Here is a 12,272-nt window from a genome sequence, read left to right on the forward strand (position 1 = left end):
CAACCGTCATTGGTTATTTTACTGCCTAGGTAGCAGAATTCCTTAACTTCATTGACTTCGTGACCATCAATCCTGATGTTGAGTTTCTCGCTGTTCTCATTTCTACTACTTCTCATTACCTTCGTCATTCTCCGATTTACTCTCAAACCATACTGTGTACTCATTAGACTGTTCATTCCGTTCAGCAGATCATTTAATTCTTCTTCACTTTCACTCAGGATAGCAATGTCATCAGCGAATCGTATCATTGATATCCTTTCACCTTGTATTTTAATTCCACTCCTGAACCTTTCTTTTATTTCCATCATTGCTTCCTCGATGTACAGATTGAAGAGTAGGGGCGAAAGGCTACAGCCTTGTCTTACACCCTTCTTAATACGAGCACTTCGTTCTTGATCGTCCACTCTTATTATTCCCTCTTGGTTGTTGTACATATTGTATATGACCCGTCTCTCCCTATAGCTTACCCCTACTTTTTTCAGAATGTCGAACAGCTTGCGCCATTTCATATTGTCGAACGTTTCTTCCAGGTCGACAAATCCTATGAAAGTGTCTTGATTTTTCTTTAGCCTTGCTTCCATTACTAGCCGTAACGTCAGAATTGCCTCTCTCGTCCCTTTACTTTTCCTAAAGCCAAACTGATCGTCACCTAGCGCATTCTCAATTTTCTTATCCATTCTTCTGTATATTATTCTTGTAAGCAGCTTCGGTGCATGAGTTGTTAAACTGATTGTGCGTTAATTCTCGCACTTGTCAGCTCTTGCCGTCTTCGGAATTGTGTGGATGATGCTTTTCCGAAAGTCAGATGGCATATCGCAAGACTCATATATTCTACACACCAACGTGAATAGTCGTTTTGTTGCCACTTCCCCCAATGATTTTAGAAATTCTGATGGAATGTTATCTATCCCTTCTGCCTTATTTGACCGTAAGTCCTCCAAAGCTATTTTAAATTCCGATTCTAATACTGGATCCCCTATCTCTTCTAAATCGACACCTGTTTCTTCTTCTATCGCATCAGACAAATCTTCACCCTCATAGAGGCTTTCAATGTATTCTTTCCACCTATCTGCTCTCTCCTCTGCATTTAACAGTGGAATTCCCATTGCACTCTTAATGTTACCACCGTTGCTTTTAATGTCACCAAAGGTTGTTTTGACTTTCCTGTATGCTGAGTCTGTCCTTCCGATAATCATATCTTTTTCGATGTCTTCACATTTTTCCTGCAGCCATTTCGTCTTAGCTTCCCTGCACTTCCTATTTATTTCATTCCTCAGCGACTTGTATTTCTGTATTCCTGATTTTCCCGGAACATGTTTGTACTTCCTCCTTTCATCAATCAACTGAAGTATTTCTTCTGTTACCCATGGTTTCCTTCTTTGTACCTATGTTTTCCTTCCCAACTTCTGCGATGGCCCTTTTTAGAGATGTCCATTCCTCTTCAACTGTACTGCCTACTGCGCTATTCCTTATTGCTGTATCTATAGCGTTAGAGAACTTCAAACGTATCTCATCATTCCTTAGTACTTCCGTATCCCACTTCTTTGCGTATTGACTCTTCCTGACTAATGTCTTGAACTTCAGCCTACTCTTCATCACTACTGTATTGCGATCTGAGTCTATATCTGCTCCTGGGTACGCCTTACAATCCAGTATCTGATTTCGGAATCTCTGTCTGACCATGATGTAATCTAATTGAAATCTTCCCGTATCTCCCGGCGATTTCCCAGTATACCTCCTCCTCTTGTGATTCTTGAACAGGGTATTCGCTATTACTAGCTGAAACTTGTTACAGAACTCAATTAGTCTTTCTCCTCTTTCATTCCTTGTCCCAAGTCCATATTCTCCTGTAACCTTTTCTTCTACTCCTTCCCCTACAACTGCATTCCAGTCGCCCATGACTATTAGATTTTCGTCCCCCTTTACATACTGCATTACCCTTTCAATATCCTCATACACTTTCTCTATCTGTTCATCTTCAGCTTGTGACGTCGGCATGTATACCTGAACTATCGTTGTCGGTGTTAGTCTGCTGTCGATTCTGATTAGAACAACCCGGTCACTGAACTGTTCACAGTAACACACCCTCTGCCCTACCTGCCTATACATAACGAATCCTACACCTGTTATACCATTTTCTGCTGCTGTTGATATTACCCGATACTCATCTGACCAGAAATCCTTGTCTTCCTTCCACTTCACTTCACTGACCCCTACTATATCTAGATTGAGCCTTTGCATTTCCCTTTTCAGATTTTCTAGTTTCCTTACCACGTTCAAGCTTCTGACATTCCACGCCCCGACTCGTAGAACGTTATCCTTTCCTTGATTATTCAATCTTTTTCTCATGGTAACCTCCCCCTTGGCAGTCCCCTCCCGGAGATCCGAATGGGGGACTATTCCGGAATCTTTTGCCAATGGCGAGATCATCATGACACTTCTTCAAATACAGGCCACATGTCCTGTGGATACACGTTACGTGTCTTTAATGCAGTGGTTTCCATTGCCTTCTGCATCCTCATGCCGTTGATCATTGCTGATTCTTCCGCCTTTAGGGGCAATTTCCCACCCCTAGGACAAGAGAGTGCCCTGAACCTCTATCCGCTCCTCCGTCCTCTTTGACAAGGCCGTTGGCAGAATGAGGCTGACTTCTTATGCCGGAAGTCTTCGGCCGCCAATGCTGATTATTTATCAAAATTTAGGCAGTGGCGGGGATCGAACCCGGGACCGAAGACTTTTTAATTACGAATCAAAGACGTTACCCCCCCCCTTTTTTTTAATCTCATTTTCTTCGCGTTTGATCGTTGCATCTGCTCGGGGCGGACGTTGTAAGACATCCGTTTAAGTTCGTTGTTCATCGATTAGCTCAGTTTTTTTTTAGTACAGAGGGGTGCTAACCCTCTGACCGAACACGCTGAGCTACCGTGCCGGCACCCCTAGATCACGGGTGTTCCTTCGCGTGAGTCAGCCATATAACTAGTCTTCGTTCTTCTTAGTGCCAGCTGGTACCAAACGTGCGCCGAACAAAAGGGAGGCAAGGCGCACTGGTATAACTATTGATCTGAGCGATTATAGCAGCTTACACTCTTACAATTAAAGCGCCAGTACAAGCACTTAATGGTATTGAGAGATATGAATATGGACTCCTGAGAGACAATGGTCCACAAAAAACTTCAGAAAATTTTTTACTTGAACCACATGGGGAATATCCATTACAACAAACACACTACATGACGGACAGTCAGATTCTAAAATATTTAGCCGCAACTCAGGAATGTATCGAAGTAAGATATACTGACTAATTTGGCTCCAGGCCGCTCAGTACATAATGTAATATTCGAAGTCCGCTCTTCACAGCTCTCATAGATCATTCTGCAGTCACATAACATACAGGAATATTAAACACACACTATACGATCAAAAGATTAGGACACCTATTAGTTGACATCAATACGGGTTGTATGCCTTTATTGCAGTTTGTACTCTGCTGGCGACACTGAAATAGGGCATCTGAATCTCAGTGAAAGAATGTCAGCCCATTCTTCCTCAACAACAGAAACAAGAGAAGGTTATGATGTTGGACGGTGGGGTCTGGCGGGAACCAAAACTGTTCCATTGGGCCGGCCGTAGTGGCCGAGCGGTTCTAGGCGCTTTAGCTTGGAACTGCGCGACCGGTACGGTCGCAGGTTCGAATCCTGCCTCGGGCATGGATGTGTGTGATGTCCTTAGGTTAGTTAGGTTTAAGTAGTTCTAAGCTCTAGGGGACTGATGACCACAGATGTTAAGTCCCTTAGTGCTCAGAGCCATTTTTTTTTTTTTTGTTCCATTGGTTTCATTTCGAAATCCTGGCCAGCCTAGTCCATTTCATAAATGATATTGCCTAAAAATTATTACTTCACACATATTGCTTTTTGAGGAGACGCATTGTCATTCTGAAACAGTCATTGCCTTCTAACTGTTCCTCTACTGTACGCCGTACGCAACGCTACAAAATGTACGTTTTCGTAAGTGTATTGAGGGGACGTTACCAGATCCACGAGAAACATCCCCATGTTGTAACACCATTTTCTCCGTACTTCACTTTTGGCGCTATGCATTGTGGCAGGTAACGTTCTTCAGGCATTCGCCAAACTCAGAGCGTTCCATCGGATTTCCGCAAGGGATAGCGTGATTCACCACTCTAATTTACATCTTATTAATTACGTAATAAAATAAGGAAAACAGGGCCATAAAAATGAAATTAACTGCGTAACAATACTTTTGAACGGAACCACAATGAGAATGCCACAAGGACCGATTAACTCAACCGATATCTTGAGGACGAAATTTAAGTTTCCGTACATTGGCGAATTAGTCGCGATACGGTGGTAGGCGGAAACACTTTCTATATCTAGTAGTCATAAACTGGTAAAACGTGAGGGGGTTCCTATCGAACCCTCCGTCTACAACGTAATGAACACATTGGCTTAATAACTATGAAATGGTATTTGACTTTGCACTCGGAAAGTAGGAGCAGCCTGGACGCAATAGGATATCTGCCGAAAAGGCAGTCTCAGAGGATCAAGTTAAAAATGCTAATTGTTTTTATAGCCAGTGCCAGTTTCCTTCGTGACCTTGACAGATAAATATATGTTGTTGCGTGTCCACTGTTGATGGATAATAAATTCTGTACCACGTGTTACCATGAGGCCACCGCAGTTGGTAAAACAGGAAGGCCCAGATTAAACCACACCATCTTCGAAGAAGTTTGCGGTGATGTCCGTCCAACCGGCACCGTACAGTCAGTCCCTCCCCAAATAACTGACAGCAATATAAAATTCGCAGACACGTTCTAAATGGAAATTCACTCGACCAGCATCAACAGGCTGATCAAGATTGCCCGGCGGCAGGCAGTGAAATAACCGGGTGTGTGGATTACGTGAGAGATAATCAGCACGGTGGGCCGAACAAATAACTCAGACGGTTTCCTTTGAATATCGGGAAGTCCCAAATCCTAGCACGCGCAGAATCTGAACTTTCTAAAGCAGGTTAAGGCAACGCCGTTCGTGTTCCAGGATAGCTCCTTGTATCTTCTCTGTAATCGACTACCAATTAAGTGTGGAGAACGGTCAATTATGACTTCCAAAGATCGACCACCGTCACCAACGAAATTACAACATTTTCAAAACCCCGTAATTTCATCAATCGACATTTGCCTTACTTTATTCGGCACCACATATAAGGCAAAAGACATCTGGCGCAGCCTCGATCAATGGATTCTCAGCGAGAGAACGGAGTAACACCGTCATATCATCCGCATATGCGCGCACCGAGATCGGCTCGCCATGTAAATTTGCGATACAGAGCCTGAACATATAATTCGGACGGCGTAACGACAGTAACGTGTACCTCATATAGCCCAACATAAAATTGAGGTAGAGCATGCAAAATACACTTTTGGGCCACCACAGCATTGCCGTACTCTGTCTTGAGAAACGTAATACACACACCTCGACGACGAGTTTGATTTCGAATGATAATAAGGCGTCAAGTCATCCCCTACCTGGAAACGTCGCTTGGATCGCATCCTTAACCCTTCCATTTTATGCTTCTTCACCGGAAAAAATGGCGCCTTTACACGCCTGACATCTGCAATCAAAAAATGGTTGAAATGGCTCTGAGCACTATGGGACTCAACTGCTGAGGTCATTAGTCCCCTAGAACTTAGAACTAGTTAAACCTAACTAACCTAAGGACATCACAAACATCCATGCCCGAGGCAGGATTCGAACCTGCGACCGTAGCGGTCTTGCGGTTCCAGACTGCAGCGCCTTTAACCGCACGGCCACTTCGGCCGGCCCATCTGCAATCCATAGAGGAGCCTGATGCACACTTTTATAAAGATCACGTAAGAGACAGCAGTCAAAGTTTTACGTCTTCCGAAATTCCAGTGCTCTATCAGCGCAGAATTGTATCGACGTCTGTCTGAGCCTCGGTTTTGCCATTTCAACCCACCATTCCGAAATAGAGGCGTGTCGTGCAGTTGAATGGACACTACGATCCCTCACTTTCCGGATCACCTCATTGAGAGAGGGATACTCCAACAGCGCCACATTCAGCATGCAGGGCGATAGAAACAATTTCACCCACTGCCGCGTGTGATTTTAAGTTCAAGTGTGTGTGAATTCCGAAGGGACCAAACTGCCCAGGTCATCTATCCATAGACTTACACAGTCCTTAAACTAACTTATGCTAAGAAGAACACACACACCCATGCCCGAGGGAGGACTCGAACCTCCGGCGGGAGGGGCCGCGCAGTCCGCGACATGGCGCCCTAAACCGCGCGGCCACTCCGCACCACTGATTTTAAGTAACAGTCATTGTACAGAGGTCAGTGAAGCTGGCGGTGATAACAGCGACAGTCAGTATCCTATCCCATATCCTATAAGATAAATAAAATCTTTAAGGTCTGCAGCTAGAAATAACAGTAAAATTGGTATATTTGACATGAGATGGATATTTCCAGACCCAAACATCTTGCAGTGTCAAGGAACGAACTAAACCTTGCAATTCCCGACAGAAATTAGAATTGGGAGACTGATCTATAGCGCACAACACACAGTTAAAATCACCATCTATGATAACATTCTGCGGACTTAAGCGTAACACATAAACCACACCTTCCTTATAAAATCGCAAACTGTCCAAAGTGTGTCCATTAACAGACTGTGCGCAAAGGAGAATAAAGGTCTTGTGGAAAATGTAGATCTTACTCCTCTACCGTTAAAAGGAACTTCAGTTCCTTCAGTGGGAATTTCTCCCTAAACAACAAGGTAGTCATCGCGGAACATTCTGGAGCCATATTAAACACAGTGCAAAAACCAGCGAGAGAAAAGCGAGTAAATTGTACTTCTTGTGTGAACATGACATCTGCACAGGAAATATACGTTAACTGGCGTCACGAAGCGAGCCGCAGATCCGACTGCACCCCATTAACATTCAACGAAGGAGACGTATAAGCATGCATGCTCTAACAACAGGAAACGAAATTCGACGCGCTCACCAACTGAAATACGTCATCAATGAGTCCAGTGACAGTCGCAGACGTTGGCGGTTCTAGAATGTTAACCAGAGTATCTGACGAACAAGGAGCCGCAGAAGCCCACTCCTTAGTAAGGGATCCTTGTAATACGGATCGACACACAAGAGAGGGGGCAGGTCCCATAACATCTGGGTCGACAGGTGGCCGCCAGTCGCCTCCACTGGAGTAACAAGCATTGGTCGTTCTGACGTCACCCGAAACGGTGACGTAAAGGGAACAACACGTAATTTTAGGGACGCCTCAGTTTGCTGCTGTTGAATCATTGGAAGTTCTCCACCCTTGGGTGGTTCTGGAGGAATGACTTAAACTGCGGAAGGAATACTCGGAGAAACACGGGCTGTTTTCGCACTATCGACGCCATCAGGAATGCAGGGCTCAGCACTACGAGATACACCAGCCGACCAAGTTGCTTCAGGGAGAGATGGGTGAGGAGTAGACGTATCCGACTCCCTTCCATCCTGCGTGCGACGTTTCTTATGTTGCCCGGTGGACACTGCCGGCTTGGCAACAACAATTATAGGACTGTGCTGCGAGGGTAAAGGCGGAACGTCGGAAGCAGTAAACTGCGCATCCCTTGATGTACCACTGTATCCAGGAAAGACTTGGAATGAACATTGTGCGCGTACAAACGAGATCAGCTAAGACAAATTTTCTGTGCTCTACAAATGAGGACGTTAATACAAATACCCCTCGCAGGTAATTAGATCTAAGGTGGTCACATTCATTGCAGATGAAGCATGGCCCCTCTTGTCCACCATACGTGATATGAATGCAGTAACCACAGACCTGCAGATGGGAAGGAATGTTACGTTTAACAATGAACGGATTCCGCTATAATGTTGCAGTGGACCATCGTATATCGCTTCGTATATCCCTCACATCACCATAAGGGATCAATCTCTCCTTCAGTAAACTATCATCAGCTTCCGGTACAAGACTGAATACTTGGGCACTGATATAAATCCAGTTCAGCGTTAGCAAGAAGCGCAATACTCATGGAACTATCACGATGCTTCTATAAAAGTGGAGAACCATAACGCAAAAGCGAACTATCCTCTGGTAGTGGATCCAAAAATTTTACGAAAAAGACATAGTTATCAGAATCAAAATAGGCACTATGAACCTGATCAGATGTTACATGAATTGTATCAAGGAGCCAATCATGAATCTCCAAAGATTGTGGCTGCTCGGTACACGTGGATTTATCGAAATTAAAGGTGACTGTATCTTCTTTTGTGACACACTTGGAAACCACAGTGAACACATTATGAGTGGGCTAAGCCGCTGTTTATGGAATCACACAACAACTAATATTGCCGACCAGTAATGTGATATACATGAAGACACAAACAAGACTGAAGAAAAGTTGTCCAGGCGCGCGACGGTGCGATGCGGCGATAAACTAATAACCTTCCTGCTCGGCGCTCGAGGAGTAACTGGACACTAGACCACCAGGCCCAATGTAAACCTCGGCCCTCCAGACACGCTTCCTGTCGAACCCAAATCTCAACTTGTCACGCGCATGTAGCTCCCCTACCCCTACAACACTTTTCATCCAGGTGACTTCTACCTTTCTTCTGCTTAACGAGGTCTTAATCCACCAACATAAGGTGATCACAATGCCATGCTTTCTTGGAGCTCTAGCTATGGAGCGAATGCCACTTTGTTAAAAGCCATCGAAAGTCCATGAACATGCAGAGAGTAATTTCCTGAAAGTGTTGTGATTTTTTGGCCTACCCAACAAGTTTGTAAAGTGCTGTTTCACATGACCTGCCTAGCTAGTATGGGTGTTGGTTTACATGTACAGGAATCTTGGTAAGCCTCCATTCCCATTCCTTAAGATAAACATTAACCAGTTTTTCTAACGTCTTTAAAATAAAGGACAGATTGATCTGTCTCATATCAATTCCGAATCCTGCTGGCGGACGTTGCTCCTCCTTACATATGTCATAAAACGACCTCGTAAAAATCTGCAAACAATTGAACTTGATTTTTAAACAAGGAAATCACTGCGTGGTATTTCCTTATACGCAGAATGTATATGACGTTCCTTCTACATACTTATTTCGGTTGTGCTGGGATCCTAATCACATTCACATCCAAGCATTAAGTAAACCTCAAGTCAGTTTGACTTTCGCTGTATGCTGTTCTCATGGTGTTGCAGTTATATTGGCCACCACTGGGTTGATGTGCAGTTACAACAGAACTGTGCTTGGATCCTTGCATTAGATGCCTCCCATTGTTGAACTTTAACATGCAGGACATTGTTCAACGCGACCTCATTCGCCCACTATATGGGTGACACCTGTAACAACACAAGGTCCTTCCATCTAGGTACTGATCCGATATTGTGTGGCTGGAGATGGAAATGTGGATTGCTTCAGAATACCAACTATTACTTACCTAAACTACGTATCATTTAGTTCTACCCTCTCATAAGAAAATAAATTCAGATAGTTCTGAAATAAAATATTCGTTGTGACTGGAATTGTTCCAGCAAGCATATAAGTAAAGGTGTAACACGACTTTTATTAAATTTAATTGGCGATAGATGGACAGATTGAACATAGTCAAACGATTTTCCTAACTGCAAATAGATAATTAGAAAATCCGTACACGAATAGGCAATGTGACAAAAATGGTTGTTCGTGATGCTGATAGCCTGATGTAACTTTGAAATAGCTAATACTTTTAAACACTACAGGTCTGATGCAACGCGGCACTATTACTGCATGTAGGTATTTAAATGCAATTTGTTTTTACGTCGATATTTAAATCCAGAAGGGTCAGCAGCTCTGTTTGAAACTGTGGATTACTTTGTGCGACATGTTATACAGAGCCTTCAGTTGCTCATTCCCCGACCTGCCTCGCCAATGTGTTCATCGTGCCTGTCGCTGGCGTCCTACTGTACTAAAGTCTGAAAGGCTTCTAATACAGGGGGGCAGTTATGTTTCTAAATAACTGTTAAAAAAATTTCATACTTTGTACCGTTTCGGAGTTATTTAGCACTGAAATTAACCAATAAGGCCGTTGCGCGCGTAAATTCGAGCACTTGCACTAGTTAAATGCGGTGATGCACACACATCTGTGGGCCCGTGAGTTACCAGTTGTTGAAATACTCATTGCCAGTTAAAATGTGCCTTTTTTGGAAGTGATAAATTTAAACTATGTGAGCAAAAGCTACAATTGTTCGACTTGAGGAAACCATACGAAGTCTAACTTTGCCGACACTGTCTATAGCAGGCTGCTTGAATTTGCACGCAGAAGGATCTGACTGGCTGACTTCGATGCTAAGTAAGTCGGAGCCGGTGCAACACATCGACTTTTTTTGTTAACAACTATTTCTCAGCACAACATCCCCTGCAACACCCTTACAAGCTTTTCAGACTTTCTGACCACCATGTTACAAGACTGTTACTGACGTCGACACTGTAATGTGAATGTTGGTATTTTTAAAGTTGTTGATGTGCTTCGTGGTCAGACGTGTTCCGCGGTAGTGGTATCGATTTCACCTTAACCGATGCTGCAGTTAAATCTTGTCAAGCATGGCTCATCACTGCTCCATTTCGTTTGCATTCAGTTTAACGGACATTAGCTATAACTTATGAGAATTTTCCGCCACGTGATGTATTGGCCTATATGGTGACGTTTATAATGACAGTTGAGTCTATCAGTAGATTGGGTTTCACTAGGCATGGCCTGCACCTGAATAGGTGTGGGAAGGGGAGGCTGGCAAAGCTTGTAGGTGACAGTGTAGTGGATGGTGGTGGGAACACTCATGGAAAAAGTCCTGTAGTAGTAGGTGTAAAAGCTACACCTTTTTTAGATTGAAGTCAGCTTCTGCGTATACTTGCTTAAAGGAAGTCCCTCTAACTAAGGGCTCACCTTCAGACAACGTCATGTTTCCAAGTAGAAAGGGAATTAGCATATTTCATCAAAATATAAGATCTATTAGAGATTAAGTTAGTAAACTGCTTATTGACGTTGACTCTGAAGTTATTGGAGTATCGGAGCACCTCTTAAATAATTTGACAATTCAGAGGCTTCCTTCACCAGGATACAAATTAGCTGGCAGTTTTTCAAGGAGTTCCTTGCGTGGTAGGGGAGTGGCCATCTATGTAAAAAATAGTATTTCATTTGAGTCTATAGAGGGCACAGCACTGAACAGATATTTGAATGTCGTGCAGGGGCAGTTGGATTTAATGAAACTAAACTTCTAATTGTTGTTGTTTGTAGGTCCCCTAAATCTGAGTTGAGACTATTTCTGCTGAAGCTAGAGAGGGTTCTTGACTCACTTTGTAGGATGGTTCAAATGGCTCTGAGCACTATGGGTCTTAACATCTATGGTCATCAGTCCCCTAGAACTTAGAACTACTTAAACCTAACTAACCGAAGGACATCACACAACACCCAGCCATCACGAGGCAGAGAAAATCCCTGACCCCGCCGGGAATCGAACCCGGGAACCCGGTCGTGGGAAGCGAGAACGCTACCGCACGGCCACGAGATGCGGGCTCACTTTGTAGGAAGTACCAGAAATTAGTTATGTGTTGTGACTTCAACATAAATTTTGTATATGATGGTGCAGGAAAAAGGATGTTGGTAGATCTAAATTCATATGATCTGATGCAGACTGTGTTTTTCCCAACTAGGGTGCAGGGGAACAGTACACAGCCATAGACAATATTTTTATTCATTCTTCATTACTAGATGGGCTTTCTGTTAGTACAGGGGGAAATGCCCTTTCAGACCATGACACATATATTTTAACACTAAGAGGCTTTTGTACTCAAACAAATGCCATATATAATTACAAACTATGTAGGAAAGTTAACCCAACAACAGTAGAGAGTTTTTTAAACTTCGTCAAGGAACAAGAGTGGCAGGATATTATAGTGTCGATAACATACATGACAAACACAATGCTTTCCTTAACACATTTTTGAGAGCTGCTTTCCATTAGAACGTTCTAAACGGGGTACCATCAGTAAAAGGCCGGTCTGGTGGTGACTAGTGGGATAATGATATCAAGTACAACAAAGCGGGAACTGTATCAAAATGTTAGAAGTAGTCACAATCAAGCTACAGCACCCTACTACAAACACTACTGTAAGGTGCTTAAAAATGTTATTAGGGAGGCAAAAAGTATGTGGTACGCAAATAGAATACTTAATCCACAGGATAAAATTAA

Source organism: Schistocerca piceifrons, chromosome X (genome assembly GCF_021461385.2).
Source record: "Schistocerca piceifrons isolate TAMUIC-IGC-003096 chromosome X, iqSchPice1.1, whole genome shotgun sequence".
In the NCBI taxonomy this organism is placed as follows: domain Eukaryota; kingdom Metazoa; phylum Arthropoda; class Insecta; order Orthoptera; family Acrididae; genus Schistocerca; species Schistocerca piceifrons.